We start from the raw sequence: 16,975 nt of genomic DNA on the forward strand, positions 1-16,975 counted from the left end.
TCCCTCTGGCTAATGAAATTCCTCCTGATCTCTGTTCTAGAGGGACATCACTCTATTCAGAGCTCTGTACCCAGTGCCTAGATGAGTATAAATTTACTCCGAGTAAGTTAGACCCTGCAGGAGGTAAGGCAATTTCTATGAAGTCTTACTGGAATTTTTACAAGTGATTTCTTGTGTTTTCTCCATCACTAATTCCCTGACTGCACTTTTCAGCACGAGAATGAGTCACATTAAGAGCCGGAAAGCTTTGATGATTGTATGTTGTCAAACTTGCTGTGCTTAATGTGCGTGAATGTTGGTAAATGGCTTCAAACTTTTATTTCTCACACTCAAGGGCAACATAAGTGATGTGACTTTCTTCAGGTCCTCTCTCTGAACGCTTATTGCAACAGACACAAGATTTTTGAGGCACTCAGCAGGCCAAGCGGCACCTATGGAGGGGAATAAACGTTTCAGGCTGAGACTTTTCATCCAGACTGGAAAGGAAGGGGGAAGAAGCCAGAATAAGAAGTTGGGAGGAGGAGAAGGGGTACAAGGTGAGGAGAAGAAAGGCGGGGGGTGGTTGGAGAGGGGTGTGAAGTAAGAAGCTGGAAGGGAATAGGTGCAAGAATAGAAGAATGGGATGCCACAATATTGCAACTCAGGGAATTGGAGTTTGGAGTTCAATTTTGGCGTCCTCTGTAAGAAAGTTTCTATGTTCTTCCTGTGTGTGCATTTCATCCAGGTGCTTTGGTTTTCTCCCACAGTGCAAAGTTATACCAGTTACGGTGTTCATTGATCCTGTGCTTAGGCTGGGGTTAAATAAGTGGGTTGCTGTGTGGCACAGCTCGGTGGGCTAGAAGATACGTACTGTATCTCCAAATAAAATAAAATAAAATTTTCTTGGATTGTGACTTACAGACATCAATATTTAGAAAAAAAGTGTAGAAAACTTAACTCAAAAATTTGTTTGGCCGCATGAGAACATGTTATACAATTCCCCTGTGCAGTATACTCTCAATTTGAAATGAAAAGCGATAGAACTGAATTCTGGATTTGTAATGCGTGAGCGTTATATTCCATCATGTGTTTAGTACATACGAGAACAAGCACTTGTATCCTCACAATCTACGTTGTCATACTCTTGTACCTTATTGTCTACCTGCTGTGCACTCTCCTTGTAACACTTTATTCTGAAATCTGGAAGAACTCAGCAGGTGAGGCATCATCAGGGTCCTGAGGAAGGGTCACAACCCAAAACATCGACTGATTTTCCCTTCCATAGCTGCTGCCTGACCTGCTGAGTTCCTCCAGCATTTTGTGTGTGTGTGTGTGTGTGTGTTGCTTTGGATTTCCAGCATCTGCAGCCTCTCTTGTGTTTCAGAAGAATACTGATCTCTCATTGAAGGATTTGATTAAATTTTAGCTGCATTTGAACCACAGGTGACCTCTTCCCACCACGTTACAACCAATCTGCTTATGGAAATTCACCTTTATTGATTTCACAAACAACTGAACAGAAATATGAAATTTGAAATGACACACTCTCATGGAATTTCTGTGAGAAAAATGAATAACTCAACATAATTTATTGCGAGTAGTTTTGAACTCCCAGGAGTACACATCTCTCACAACCTCTGATGATCCCAAGACACATATTACACAATCAGGTAGGTTCACCAACACTTTTACCTTCTGAGGAGGCTGAAGAGAGCTGGAGTATGCACAGCTATACTCACATCATTCTACAGATGCACAGTAGATGTCCATTGCCAATTTAAACGCCATCTCCATCTTCAGCATTACCCTTCTCTCCTTCCTGGCCCTGTTGTGTACTCAGCCTTACAACCAATTCGGGTCTCTGCCCTCTTCTATCCTTGGGATTTTACGGACCCCATATGTAATCACCCTACCCCTACACTGGCAAAGTGATGCAGCCTGTCGTTCATATCCTAGCTCACAGTTTCAGTGCTTCCAGTTCGATCCTCACTTCCAGCAGTGTGTATGCAGTCAGAGCATTCCTTTGAACAGGAGAGACTAGGGTCTGAAGGCACAGCCTCAGATATGAGGAAGAATTTCTTCAGCCAGAGGTTGGTGATACAGTGGAATTTGTTGCTTTGGAGGGCTGCAGAGGCCAGGTTATTGGGTGTTTTTAAGGCATAGATTGATAGGTTCTTGATTGGTAAGGGGGTGGTGAAGGTTTAATGATTACAGGGAGAAAATAGAACAATAGGTTTGAAAATAAATCAGCCATGACTCAATGATGGATCAGGCTTGATAGGCCAAAAAATCTAATTCTGCTCCTGTGTCTTATTGCCTTCTAGAGATTGTACATTCTCCCTGTGACTCTGTGGGTTTTATCTGGGTACTCCAGTTTCCTCCAACTTCCCAAAGACATGAGGATTGGGAGATCAACTAACTGCTGTTAATTTCCCCTTGTGTAAAGCTATAGTCAGAGGGCAGTTGGCGGAAGTGTGAGGAAAGTACTCATGGAAATTAGTGGGTGAATGATTCTGTGAGCTAGCAAAGATTTGCTGCACCAAATAGCCTCCTTCAACATTGTATGGAAGCACAAATCAATGTTCTCATTTGTGAAATTCCCTCGGAACCCTCAACCTTGAGGGTCTTGCAAGAGAGTGGATAATTCACTCACCCCAATGCCGAATGATTCCCACAACCCATATACTAATTTTCAAGGATGTTTCACCTCATATTCTTGATATTTATTTGTTGTACCTATTTATCTATTTATTCATTTATTTATCTATTTGTTTATTTATTTATTTATTCATTCTTAGTTTATATTTGCACAGTCTGTTTGTTTTTGCATATTGGTTGTTTGTACACCCTGTCGTGTGCAGTCTTTCACTGATTCTATTGTGTCTCTTCATAATTACTGTGAATTCCCACAGGAAAATGAATCTCATGGAGGTACATGGTGGCATATATGTACTTTGGTAATAAATTTACTATGAAGTTTTGAACTTTCAAACTCCCTGCATTTCTCTGCCCTCTGTTAGTCATTATTTCACAAGCATTGATCCATTTTCTCTTATGTCCCTTTTTAATTAAATTTTACTAAAATTTAATATTTTATCAAAATGTTAAATATTAAGATATTAAGCTTAAATTTTTATTTAAATTTTTATTTTAAATTTAAAGTTTTCAAGTTAAATTTAGTTTGATAATAATCCAGTGAATTCCCCAGGACACAACATGAAATGAAAGCAGCTCTCTATATGAGTTCTCATCACCGTTATGATTGTTGTTGGTCACTTTCACTCCAGCTTCTACAGTAGCGTTGTGGGTAGTGCTACGCTATTATAGCTCAGGACGTCAGAATTTGGAGTTCTATCCTGGCTTCCTCTGTAAGGAGTCTCTGTACATTCTCCCCACAGTATGGATTCTTCTGGATCCTATGGTTTCCTCCCACAGTACGAAGACGTGCCAGTTGGTAGGTTAATAGGTCATTGTAAATTGGACTGTGACTAGGTTAGGGTTAAATCAGGGTTAGAAACATACAAAACCTACAGCACAATACAGGCCCTTCGGCCCACAATGTTGTGCCGAGTATGTAGTTACTTTAGAAATTACCTAGGGTTACCAATAGCCCTCTATTTTTTTAAGATCCATGTACCTATCCAGGAGTCTCTTAAAAGACCCTATCATATCTGCCTCCACTACGGTTCCCAGCAGCCCATTCCACGCACTCAGCACTCTCTGTGTAATAAACAAAAAACTTATGCCTGACATCTCCTCTGCATCTACTTCCAAGCACCTTAAAACTGTGCCCTCTCATGTTAGCCATTTCAGCCTTAGGAAGAAAACCCTCGTCTATCCACACAATCAATACCTCTCATCACCTTATACACATCTATCAGGTCACCTCTCATCCTCCACCGCTCCAAGGACAAAAGGCCAAGTTCACTCAACCTATTCTCATAAGGCATTCTCCCCAATCCAGGCAACATCCTTGTAAATCTCCTCTGCACCCTTCCTATAGTTTTCACATCCTTCCTGTAGCAAGGTGACCAGAACTGATTACTCCAAATGCAGTTTGACCAGGGTCCTATATAGCTGTAACATTAGCTCCCGGCTCTTAACTCAATCCCATGGTTGATGAAGGCCAATGCACAATTTGCTTTCTTAACCGCACAGTCAACCTGCACAGCTGCTTTGAGTGTCCTATGGACTTGGACCGCAAGATCCCTCTGATTCTCCACACAGCTAAGAGTCTTACCATTAATACTATATTCTACCATCATATTTGACCTACCAAAATGAACCACCTCACACTTATCTGGGTTGAACTTCATCTGCCACTTCTCTGCCCAGCTTTGCATCCTATTGATGTCCTACTGTAACCTCTGACAGCCACCCAGACTATCCACAACACCCCAACCTTTGTGTCACCAGCAAATTTACTAACCCATCCCTCCCCTTCTTCATCCAGGTCATTTATAAAAATCACGGAGAGAAGGGGTCCCAGAACATAGCCCTGAGGCACACCACTGGTCACCTACCTCCATGCAGGTTTATGACCCGTCTACAATCACTCTTTGCCTTCTGTGGGCAAGCCGATTCCGGATCCACAAAGCAAGGTCCCCTTGGATCCCATGCCTGCTTACTTTCTCAATAAGCCTTGCATGAGGTACCTTGTCAAATGCCTTGCTGAGATCGATATACACTACCTTTACTGCTCTACCATCATCAGTGTGTTTAGTCACATCCTCAAAAAATTCAATCAGGCTCGTAAGGCATGACCTGCCTTTCACAAAGCCATGCTGACTATTCCTAATCATATTATGCCTCTTCAAATGTTCATAAGTCCTGCCTCTCAGGATCTTCTCCATCAACTTACCAAATACCGAAGTAAGACTCACTGGTCTATAATTTCCTGGGCTATTTCTACTCCCTTTCTTGAATAAGGGAACAACATCTGCAACCCTCCAATCCTCCGGAACCTCTCCCATCCCCTTTGATGATACAAAGATCATTACCAGAGGTTCAGCAATCTCCTCCCTCGCGTCCCGCAGTAGCCTGGGGTACACCTCATCCGGTCCCGGAGACTTATCCAACCTGATGCTTTCCAAAAGCTCCAGCACATCCTCTTTCTTATGTCTATATGCTCAAGCTTTTCAATCCACTGTAAATCATCCCTACAATCACCAAGATCCTTTTCCATAGTGAATACTAGAGCAAAGTATTCATTAAGTATCTCTGCTATCTCCTCTAGTTCCATGCACATTTTTCCACTGTCACACTGGATTGGTCCTATTTTCTGATGTCTTATCCTCTTGTTCTTCACATTGTTGGGAATTGCTGGGCAGTGCAGCTGAAGGGCTGGAATGACCCATTCTGCTCTGTATCTCTAAATGAATAAATGAATATGTAGAGCAAACAAGTGTAATTTCTGCACATTATTTTCTTAAGTTTGTTCTCTCAGTAAGTTCTCTCAGTATTTGGCCTCAGATCAGTTTCCGGGTGGTGACATTATTCTGTGTTATGTGAACAGTCCTACATTTTCATTTCTACTCTAATTTGAAAGGAAAATCTTCACTGCTCTGAAGCCTGAAGAGGAGCTTTCTTAACGCTCACCATTCAGATCTTGGGAGTAGTTAAAGTGTTACAAGCTGTTACAGGTCCAATTGATCTGGGGAACTGGATGACACAATGGTCTATGTCTGGCTGTGGGCTAGCTGGAAACTTCTTGCAGAACTTTAGATAGCCACAGTTCATGTCAATGTGTTCCTGAAACATGTCTGCACACTGCAGTATCAATTCATGGAACATATGGGACACAATTGAAATGGAATTGGTTTATTATTGTCACATGTACCAAGCTCCAGTGAAAAGCTGGTCTTGCATACAGATGAGATCATTACACAATGTGTTGAGTTGGAACAAGGTAAAACAGTAACAATGCAGAATTCCGAAGATGTACTCTACACTTAGTAGATTAATTAAGTCACAAGGGTGTAATTGGGCAGCACAGGCTTATTGTGCTGGAAGGCCCAGTTACCATGTGGTATCTCTAACTAGATTAAATAAATAAAATGCAAGAACTGCAGGGAAAGTGCAGTGCAGATGAACAATAATGAGATAGATGTGAGATATAGAGTCCATCTCAAAGAGCTCTATGGAATAGTCTAACAACAGCAGGGTAGAAGCTGCCCTTGAGCTTGCTGATACACATCTTCAGGATCTTGTATCTTCTACCCGATGGGAGAGGGGCGAAACGAAAATGTCCAGGGCGGGTGAGATCTTCAATTATGCTGGCTGCTCTATGGAGCAAGAGGTATGGGTAGAGTCCAAAAGCAGGTTTTTGTGATATGTTGAGCTGTGTCCACAACTCTCTGTAGTTTCTTATGCTCCTGGGCAGAGCAGTTGAAATGCCAAGCTGTGATGCATCTGAATAGAATACTTTCTTTGGTACGTTGATAAAAATTTACAGAGCATGCATGAACATTTTTCTTCACCCATGGGTATATCTCATTGTTTGCATAGTGTATTAAAATTTGCCAACATTTTTTGATACTTTAACGACACAGCAAAGTTACAGTCCCTTCCAGCCGAATGAGCTCACACTGCCCAATTACACCCATGTGACCAATTAACCTACTAATGCAGATGTCTTTGGAATGTGGGAGGAAACTGGAGCACCCAGAGGAAACCAATGTCATTATACGGAGAATGAACAAACTTATTACAGAGAGCAGCAGAATGGAATTGAACCCTGGTCACTGACACTCTAATAGCCTAATAGAACATAAAACATAGAATAGTACAGCATAGTACATGCCCTTTGGCCCACAATATTGTGCTGACCCTTAAACCCTACCTCCCATATAAGCCCCCACCTTAAATTCCACCATATACCTGTCTAGTAGTCTCTTAAATTTCACTAGTGTATCTGCCTCCACCACTGACTCAGGCAGTGCATTCCACGCACAAACCACTCTCTGAGTAAAAAACCTTCCTCTAATATCCCTTTGAACTTTCCACCCCTTACCTTAAAGCCATGTCCTCTTGTATTGAGCAGTGGTGCCCTGGGGAAGAGGTGCTGACTGTCCACTCTATCTATTCCTCTAATTTTAGCCACTATGCTACAGTGCTGCAACTAATTGTGCTAGCCTGCAGCAGACTCTTGACACATGCCAAAGACATGGTAGCTGGAGGCTAGTTGATGCCCCCAGTGCAGGAGGTGACGGGTGAGTCACGGTGGAGTGGATACAGAAAATGCTAGATATGCCCAGAAGGCCAGACAGCATTTAAGAACAATCAAACAGTTCATGCTCCTGGTTTGAGACCTTTTATGAGAGGACTGTCCCAGAGAGAATCACCAGCTGGTCATGGTCTATGGGGTCAATGTGTCTGGGCTTACATACCTGCAATTTGGAAGTGTAGAGCACAATATGTCAGCCCTTCCATTCCACCACCTGTGTTAGCACTGAGTTCAAGGGTGGAGCTCAGTTCTTCTGGGCTGAGGAATGCAACATTCGACTCTGGACTCTTCTGTCTCACTCCAGTCTTGTCTGATATATGTATCACTGCTCTTGTCAAAGGAATGGATTCACCAACAGGATGTAACTGGAAAGGGAAGGTACGTGTTCTCCTTACTTCAATTCATCTTGATTAATTGGATGGCTTAGAATCAGAATCAGGTTTAATATCACTGGCATATGTTGTGAAATTTGTTTTGCAGCAACAGTACCTGACAATCCATTAATAATTTTAAAAATGATATATTACAATATAAAATATATTTTAAAGTATTAACTTAAATAAGTATTTCAAAAAGAGCAAAGGTACGAGGGGTGATTGATAAGTTTGTGGCCTAAGGTAGAAGGAGATGAGTTAAACAGCTCTCATTACATGCACGTGCAGTTCAACTCTTTGAGTGAAAATGCAGAAAGTTTGAAGTTAATAACTTATCAATCACCCATGCTGTAGACCACTCTGGAGGTCCAAGATGCTGACTTCGACAAAGAAGGGATCCATATGCTCCACGACCATTGAACTAAGTGTGTAAATGTAGGAAAAATAAATGTGCTAGGTTTTCTAAAATTGACTCCTTCTACCTTAGGCCACAAACTTATCAATCACTCCTCGTAAATAGTGAGGAAGTGATCGTAGATTCATCGTCCACTCAGAAATCAGATGGTGGAGGGGAACAACTTGTTCCTAAAATGTTGAATGTTTGTCCTTCAGGCAATCAGAAGAGGGCATGGCTCGGATGGTGGGAGTCCTTAATGATCGATACCAGCCTTTTGAGCATTGCCTTTTGTAGATGTCCTTGATGCTAGCAGGGCTAATACCCTCAGTGACATACACTTTCCAGATTCAGATTCAGAACATGAAAGTGAAACTCAATCTTATTGTTGCTATTTACTTGGATGGTGTATAGTTTTAGTTTTCTTATACTGAGAAAAAGTTTAACAAAAAGTAAAGTTAAATTTATGTATTTCCAAAGTACAGATATGCCACCATATATTACCTTGAGATTCATTTTCCTGCAGGCATTTACAGAAAAATAATGAAATACAATAGAATTAATGAAACATTTTACATAAGCGAAGACTGACAAAAAAACTAATGTGCAAAAAAATACTGAGAATATGAATTGTAGTGTCCTTGAAAGTGGGTCTGTAGGTTATAGAAACATAGAAACATAGAAAATAGGTGCAGGAGTAGGCCATTCGGCCCTTCGAGCCTGCACCGCCATTTATTATGATCATGGCTGATCATCCAACTCAGAACACCGCCCCAGCCTTCCCTCCATACCCCCTGACCCCCGTAGCCACAAGGGCCATATCTAACTCCCTCATAAATATAGCCAATGAACTGGCCTCAACTGTTTCCTGTGGCAGAGAATTCCACAGATTCACCACTCTCTGTGTGAAGAAGTTTTTCCTAATCTCAGTCCTAAAAGGCTTCCCCTCTATCCTCAAACTGTGACCCCTCGTTCTGGACTTCCCCAACATCAGGAACAATCTTCCTGCATCTAGCCTGTCCAATCCCTTTAGGATCTTATACGTTTCAATCAGATCCCCCCTCAATCTTCTAAATTCCAAAGAGTACAAGCCCAGTTCATCCATTCTTTCTTCATATGAAAGTCCTGCCAGCCCAGGAATCAATCTGGTGAACCTTCTCTGTACTCCCTCTATGCAAAGGATGTCTTTCCTCAGATTAGGGGACCAAAACTGCACACAATACTCCAGGTGCGGTCTCACCAAGGCCTTGTACAACTGCAGTAGTACCTCCCTGCTCCTGTACTCAAATCCTCTCGCTATAAATGCCAGCATACCATTCGCCTTTTTCACCGCCTGCTGTACCTGCATGCCCACTTTCAATGACTGGTGTATAATGACACCCAGGTCACGTTGCACCTCCCCTTTTCCTAATCGGCCACCATTCAGATAATAATCTGTTTTCCTATTTTTGCCACCAAAGTGGATAACTTCACATTTATCCACATTAAATTGCATTGCCATGAATTTGCCCACTCACCCAACCTATCCAAGTCACCCTGCATCCTCTTAGCATCCTCCTCACAGCTAACACTGCCACCCAGCTTCGTGTCATCCGCAAACTTGGACATGCTGCATTTAATTCCCTCAACCAAGTCATTAATATATATTGTAAGCAACTGGGGTCCCAGCACTGAGCCTTGCGGTACCCCACTGGTCACCGCCTGCCATTCTGAAAAGGTCCCGTTTTTTCCCACTCTTTGCTTCCTGTCTGCTAACCAACTCTCCACCCACACCAATACCTTACCCCCAATACCGTGTGCTTTAAGTTTGCACACTAATCTCCTGTGTGGGACCTTGTCAAAAGCCTTCTGAAAATCCAAATATACCACATCCACTGGTTCTCCCCTATCCACTCTACTAGTTACATCCTCAAAAAATTCTATGAGATTCGTCAGACATGATTTTCCTTTCACAAATCCATGCTGACTTTGTCCAATCATTTCACCACTTTCCAAATGTGCTGTTATCACATCCTTGACAACTGACTCCAGCAGTTTCCCCACCACCGATGTTAGGCTAACCGGTCTATAATTCCCCGGTTTCTCTCTCCCTCCTTTTTTAAAAAGTGGAGTTACATTAGCCACCCTCCAATCCTCAGGAACTAGTCCAGAATCTAACGAGTTTTGAAAAATTATCACTAATGCATCCACTATTTCTTGGGCTACTTCCTTAAGCACCCTGGGATGCAGACCATCTGGCCCTGGGGATTTATCTGCCTTCAATCCCTTCAATTTACCTAACACCACTTCCCTACTAACATGTATTACGCTCAGTTCCTCCATCTCACTGGACCCTCTGTCCCCTACTATTTCTGGAAGATTATTTATGTCCTCCTTAGTGAAGACAGAACCAAAGTAATTATTCAATTGGTCTGCCATGTCCTTGCTCCCCATAATCAACTCACCTGTTTCTGCCTGCAGGGGACCTACATTTGTCTTTACCAGTCTTTTCCTTTTTACATATCTATAAAAGCTTTTACAGTCCGTTTTTATGTTGCCTGCCAGTTTTCTCTCATAATCTTTTTTCCCCTTCCTAATTAAGCCCTTTGTCCTCCTCTGCTGAACTCTGAATTTCTCCCAGTCCTCAGGTGAGCCACTTTCTCTGGCTAATTTGTATGCTGCTTCTTTGGAATTGATACTATCCCTAATTTCTCTTGTCAGCCACGGGTGCACTACCTTCCTTGATTTATTCTTTTGCCAAACAGGGATGAACATTTGTTGCAGTTCATCCATGCAACCTTTAAATGCTTGCCATTGCATATCCACCATCAATCCTTTAAATGTCATTTGCCAGTCTACATTAGCTAATTCAAGTCTCATACCTTCAAAGTTACCCCTCTTTAAGTTCAGAACCTTTGTTTCTGAATTAACTATGTCACTCTACATCTTAATGAAGAATTCCACCATATTATGGTCACTCTTACCCAAGGGGCCTCTCACGACAAGATTGCTAATTAACCCTTCCTCATTGCTCAAAACCCAGTCCAGAATAGCCTGCTCTCTAGTCGGTTCCTCGACATGTTGGTTCAAAAAACCATCCCGCATACATTCCAAGAAATCCTCTTCCTCAGCACCTTTACCAATTTGGTTCACCCAATCTACATGTAGATTGAAGTCACCCATTATAACTGCTGTTCCTTTATTGCACACATTTCTAATTTCCTGTTTAATACCATCTCCGACCTCACTGCTACTGTTAGGTGGCCTGTACACAACTCCCACCAGCGTCTTCTGCCCCTTAGTGTTACGCAGCTCTACCCATATCGATTCCACATCTTCCCGGCTTATGTCCTTCCTTTCTATTGCGTTAATCTCTTCTTTAACCAGCAACGCCACCCCACCTCCCCTTCCTTCATGTCTATCCCTCCTGAATATTGAATATCCCTGAACGTTGAGCTCCCATCCCTGGTCACCCTGGAGCCATGTCTCTGTGATCCCAACTATATCATAATCATTAATAACAATCTGCACTTTCAATTCATCCACCTTATTATGAATGCTCCTTGCATTGACACACAAAGCCTTCAGGTGCTCTTTTACAACTCTCTTAGCCCTTATACAATTATGCTGAAAAGTGGCCCTTTTTAATGCTTGCCCTGGAGTTGTCGGCCTGCCACTTTTACTTTTCTCCATAGTACTTTTTGTTTCTACCCTCACTTTACACCCCTCTGCCTCTCTGCACTGGTTCCCATCCCCCTGTAGTGAACTAACCTCCTCACGCCCAGCCCCTTTAATTTGATTCCCACCCCCCAACCATTCTAGTTTAAGGTCACCTCAGTAGCCCCCGCTAATCTCCCTGCCAGGATATTGGTCCCCCTAGGATTCAAGTGCAACCCGTCCTTTTTGTACAGGTCACGCCTGCGCCAAAAGAGGTCCCAATGATCCAAAAACTTGAATCCCTGCCCCCTGCTCCAATCCCTCAGCCATGCATTTATACTCCACCTCATCGCATTCCTACTCTCACTGTCGCGTGGCACAGGCAGTAATCCCGAGATTACTACATTTGCGGTCCTTTTTCTCAACTCCCTTCCTAGCTCCCTATATTCTCCTTTCAGGACCTCATCCCTTTTCCTACCTATGTCATTGGTACCAATATGTACCACGACCTCTGGCTCCTCACCCTCCCACTTCAGGATATCTTGGACACGATCAGAAATATCCCAGACCCTGGCACCAGGGAGGTAAACTACCATCCGGGTCTCTGGACTGCGTCCACAGAATCGCCTATCTGACCCCCTTACTATCGAGTCCCCTATCACAACTGCCCTCCTCTTCCTTGCCCTACCCTTCTGAGCTACAGGGCCGGACTCTGTGCCGGAGGCACGGCCACTGTCGCTTCTCCCGGGTAAGCTGTCCCCCCCAACAGTACTCAAACAGGAGTACCTGTTGTTAAGGGGCACAGCCACTGGGGTACTCCCTATTACCTGACCTTTCCCCTTCCCCCTCCTAACCGTGACCCACTTGTCTGCCTCCTGTGGCCCCGGCGTGACCACCTGCCTGCAACTCCTCTCTATCACCTCCTCATTCTCCCTGACCAGACGAAGGTCATCGAGCTGCAGCTCCAGTTCCGTAATGCGGTCCCTTAGGAGCTGCATCTCGATGCACTTGGCGCAGATGTAGACGTCTGGGAGGCTTGTAGACTCCAGGGCCTCCCACATCCGACACCGAGAACAGCAAACTGCCCTCACACTCATACTGCCCCTCTCCTCAAATAACAACAGAAAATGAATGCCAAACCTCCCTCGCCTCGCCTGTTTCCGCCTAAGCCCGTTGAGCCGAAGCCCTTAAGTCTTCACTCTGCTCCCGGCTCACTCCGCAGCCTGCAAACTCCGCTGCCCACTCTATTAGGCGAGATGTGGAAAGAGATGTACTGTATTTGCAAAGGAGATAATTCACTAAAGGTTCAATCAACTGGTTGATGGGATGGTGGGTTTGTCTTATGAGGAGAGATTGGGTAGAAGGTGCCTTGTACTCTGGAACTTGGAAGAATGTGAGACTGGACGTAGGAAGGCTGAGACCCCTCTCTTGGCTGTCTGAAAAGGTCACAGAGCTACACTGACCAATTGGTCCAACTTGTCCACACCCAACATGAGTTGAACGTGATCTTCAAGAAATATAAGCATTTTTAGATCACTTCAATTTACATAGGGCATAGAACAGTGCAGTACAGTAGAGGCTCTACATCTGGCATCCCCCTATATGCTCCTTCAATTACCTTAGAATTATGTCCTGTGAGAATGGTGCTGGCTGTCCACTCTATCAATACCTCTTAAAATCTTGTACACCTCTATTAAGTCACTTCTCATCCTCCTTTGCTGAACAGAGTTGGATTTAAATTGGAACAGGAAGACACCCCATGGTCCTTCAAGTCTGCTCCACCATTCCTCAAGATTATGGGTGACCTTCTTCCTTGAGGCCATTTCACTGTCCTCTCCTCATGTCTGTTGAATTCAACAATATCCAGAAATCCATTGACCTCTGTTCTGAATGAACTCAGTCACTGAATTTCTACACCAATTCCAAAAATTTACCATCTGGATGCAGAGGAAATGTTTTTTGCTCGCAGTGTATAATAGTCTTATTCTGAGATAGTGAACCCTGGTTTTGGGCATTTGAGAGAGAGAGAGGGGCTTAGCCTTCCTACATCCAGTGTCTCTTTCTTCTAAGCCCCAGAATATAGAGGCCACTTCTACCCAATCTCTCTCCATAAGACAAGCCCACCACCCAACCTTAGATGAACTCTCTCCATTGCAAATGCATCTTTTTTTCCAGTATAGAGAGGCCAAAACTAGGCACCATCCAAGCACAATCTTACCAAGTTCTTACCTAATAATGGATGTCTGCAAAGAACAAAAATTTCAGGCTGTGTATTGTATACATTCAAATTAAATGGAACTACGGAGCTATTGAACTAAAACACTGGAGGCACAAGAATTGCAGATACTGGAACCTGAAGCAAGAAACAGTGAAGATACAAATACCAGGACTACAGCCAGCCACTCAATACTATCATCTCCTCAAGTCTAATTGATAAGCTTTAAGTCATAAAGGCCAACATACGTTTTCTTTGGAATAATTTGTTTCATTAACATACTAGCTTGTTTCTATGAATGAGCTACCAGACGAGGTGGTAAATGCGGGTTCTTTTTTAACAATTAAGAATAAATTGGACAGATTCATGGATGGGAGGTGTATGGAGGGATATGGTCTGTGTGCAGGTCAGTGGGACTAGGCAGAAAATGGTTCGCCACAGCCAAGAAGGGCCAAAAGGCCTGTTTCTGTGCTGTAGTTTCTATGGTTTCTATGGTCTCTAGCTTCCTTTGACCTGTGTACCAATATGCTGATGTTTCTTTGAACACCAACAGTGTTTTATTTTCCAAAACACAAGAGATTCAGCAGACGCACACAAAATGCTGAAGGAAATCAGCCTTCCAGGTGCAGCAACACTTACCCGTGAGTCTTTTGGCGTCATATACTGTGTCTGGTGATCCCGGTGTGGGCTCCTGTATATCGGTGAGACCTGATGTAGACCAGGAGACCACTTCACTGAGCACCTACGCTCCATCTGTCAGAGAAAGCAGGATCTCCCAGCAGCCAGCCATTTTAATTCCACTTCCCATCCCTAGTCTGATATGTCAATTCATGGCCTCCTCTACTGTTGTGATGAGGCCACACTGAGACTGAAGGAACAGCACCTCATATTCCATCTGGATAGCCTCCATCCTGATGGCATGAACATCAATTTCTCAAACTTCCGGTAATGGCCCCACCCAACTCCACCATTCCCCATCCCCTTTTCCCTCTTTCACCTTATCTCTTTGCCCACCATCACCTCCCTCTGGTACTTACCCCACTTTTATTTTTTCCATGGCTTTCTGTCCTCTTCTATCAGACTCCCCCTTCTCCTGCCCTGTATCTTTCACCAATCTACTTGCCAGCTCTTTACTTCACCCCTCACCCTTCAGGATTCACCTATCACCTGGTGCTTCTCCCTTCCCTCCCCCCTGCCATTTTTAAACTCTGACTCCTCATCTTTTTTTCCTCCAGTTCTGCTGAAGGGTCTCTGCCCGAAACGTCGACTATACTTTTTTCCATAGATGCTGCCTGGCCTGCTGAGTTGCTCCAGAATTTTGCGTGTGTTGCTTGGATTTCCAGCATCTGCAGATTTTCTCTTGCTTGTGAGAGATTCAGCAGATGCTGGAAGTCCAATGCAACACACAGAATGCTGGAGCCATTTGCACTGCACATTAGGTAGCATCTATGGAGAGGAATAACACAGTCAAGTTTTCGGGCTGAGAACCTTCATCAGGACAGGGAAGGAAAGGGGAAGATGCCAGAATAAGAATGTGGGATGAGTGCAAGTACAAGCTGACAGGTGATAGGCGAAGCCAGGTTTTGGGGAAAGGTGAGTGGGTGGGGGAGAGAGAATGAAATGAGAAGCTGGGACATGATAGTTAGAAGAGGTGAAGGGCAGAATAAGAAGAAATATGACAGGAAAGGAAAGTTGACTTTGGGAGAACGAGAAGGAGCAGGGGAATCAGGGGATTCACGCCGCCTTCTGCAAGGAATTTGTATATTCTCCCCATGACTACATGAGCTTCCTCTGGAAGCTCTGGTTCCATCCCACAGTCCAAAGACGCACCGGTTGGTAGGTTAATTGGTCATTGTAAATTGTCCAGTGATTAGGCTAAGGTTAAACTGGGGGATTGCTGGGCAGCACAGCTCAAAGTGCCAGAAGAGCCTTTTCTGCACTTCATCTCAATAAAAAGAAATAAAGTGATGGGCTGGTAAGGAGAAAGGAGGCGTGAGGGGGGGAGCCAGAACGGGGCATGGGAAAAGAAAGAAGGGGGAAGCAGAAAAATTACCGGAAGTTAGAGAAATCAGTGCTCCTGCCATCAGATTGGAGGTTACCCAGATGGAATATTTTGTACCTCAAAGTGAACAATCTTGTACTATTCCACATTATATTCCACCTGTCACTGACTGCATTTGCTTCTCCTTCAGCTTATCCATATCCACTTGAAGCTTCTTGACATCCACCCACTGAGTGTTTCTTCACTGTCAGCAATCTTGTTCTGTTCATCAGTAACCAGGGACCAAGCACTAAATCCTGTGATTCTCCATCAGTCAATGTCAGTCAACCTGAATAAGATCCATTTATTTAGACAGTTTGCTTATTGTCTGATATATTTTTAAAAATTGCCAATTCAGTAGACAACCAACTCCACCTCCTCTAACCTTATTGATTAAGGATAGTTTGGGTGGTAGTTAGCAGAGTAGTTAGCACAACACTATTGCAGCACCAAGTGTAAGATCGGGGCTCGATTTCTCCACTGTCTGTAAGGAGTTGCTACATTCTTCGTGTGACCACCTGGATTTCCTCCATGTGCTCTGGTTTCCTCCCACATTCCAAAGTCACACACTACGGGTTAGAGTTAGTAAATTGTGGGCATGCCTATGTTGGTGCTGGAAATGTGGCCAAACTCGCTGGCTGCCGAGCACCATCCTTGCTGACACAAGCAAAGCATTTCACTGTATGTTCCGATATTGTGATGTACATGTGACAAATAAAGTTAATCTTTCTTTCTAACTTCCTGTCCAGGACCTGAACAAAATGCTTTTAAAGACCTGCACAGCACATCTACTTATTCAGCCTTATCTTTTAGAGTCACAGAGTCACACAACATGGAAGCAGCATCTTCAGCTCAGCTGATCCACTCCAACTAGTTTAAGATAGTCACTCATGTCTATGCTTGGCACATAAATTTTCCTGTATCTAATAACCTTCTTGTACATAATAAAGTGGCCATACAGTGTATGTTGGTGGACTTCTGCTGCTGTAGCAGATCCATTTCAAGTTTTGCCATGTTGTGCATTCAGAGATGATTTCTGCTCAACACTGTTGTAACATGTGGTTACTTGAGTTACTGTCACCTTCCTGTCAGTTTGAATCAATTTGACCTC

Source organism: Mobula birostris, chromosome 10 (genome assembly GCF_030028105.1).
Source record: "Mobula birostris isolate sMobBir1 chromosome 10, sMobBir1.hap1, whole genome shotgun sequence".
In the NCBI taxonomy this organism is placed as follows: domain Eukaryota; kingdom Metazoa; phylum Chordata; class Chondrichthyes; order Myliobatiformes; family Myliobatidae; genus Mobula; species Mobula birostris.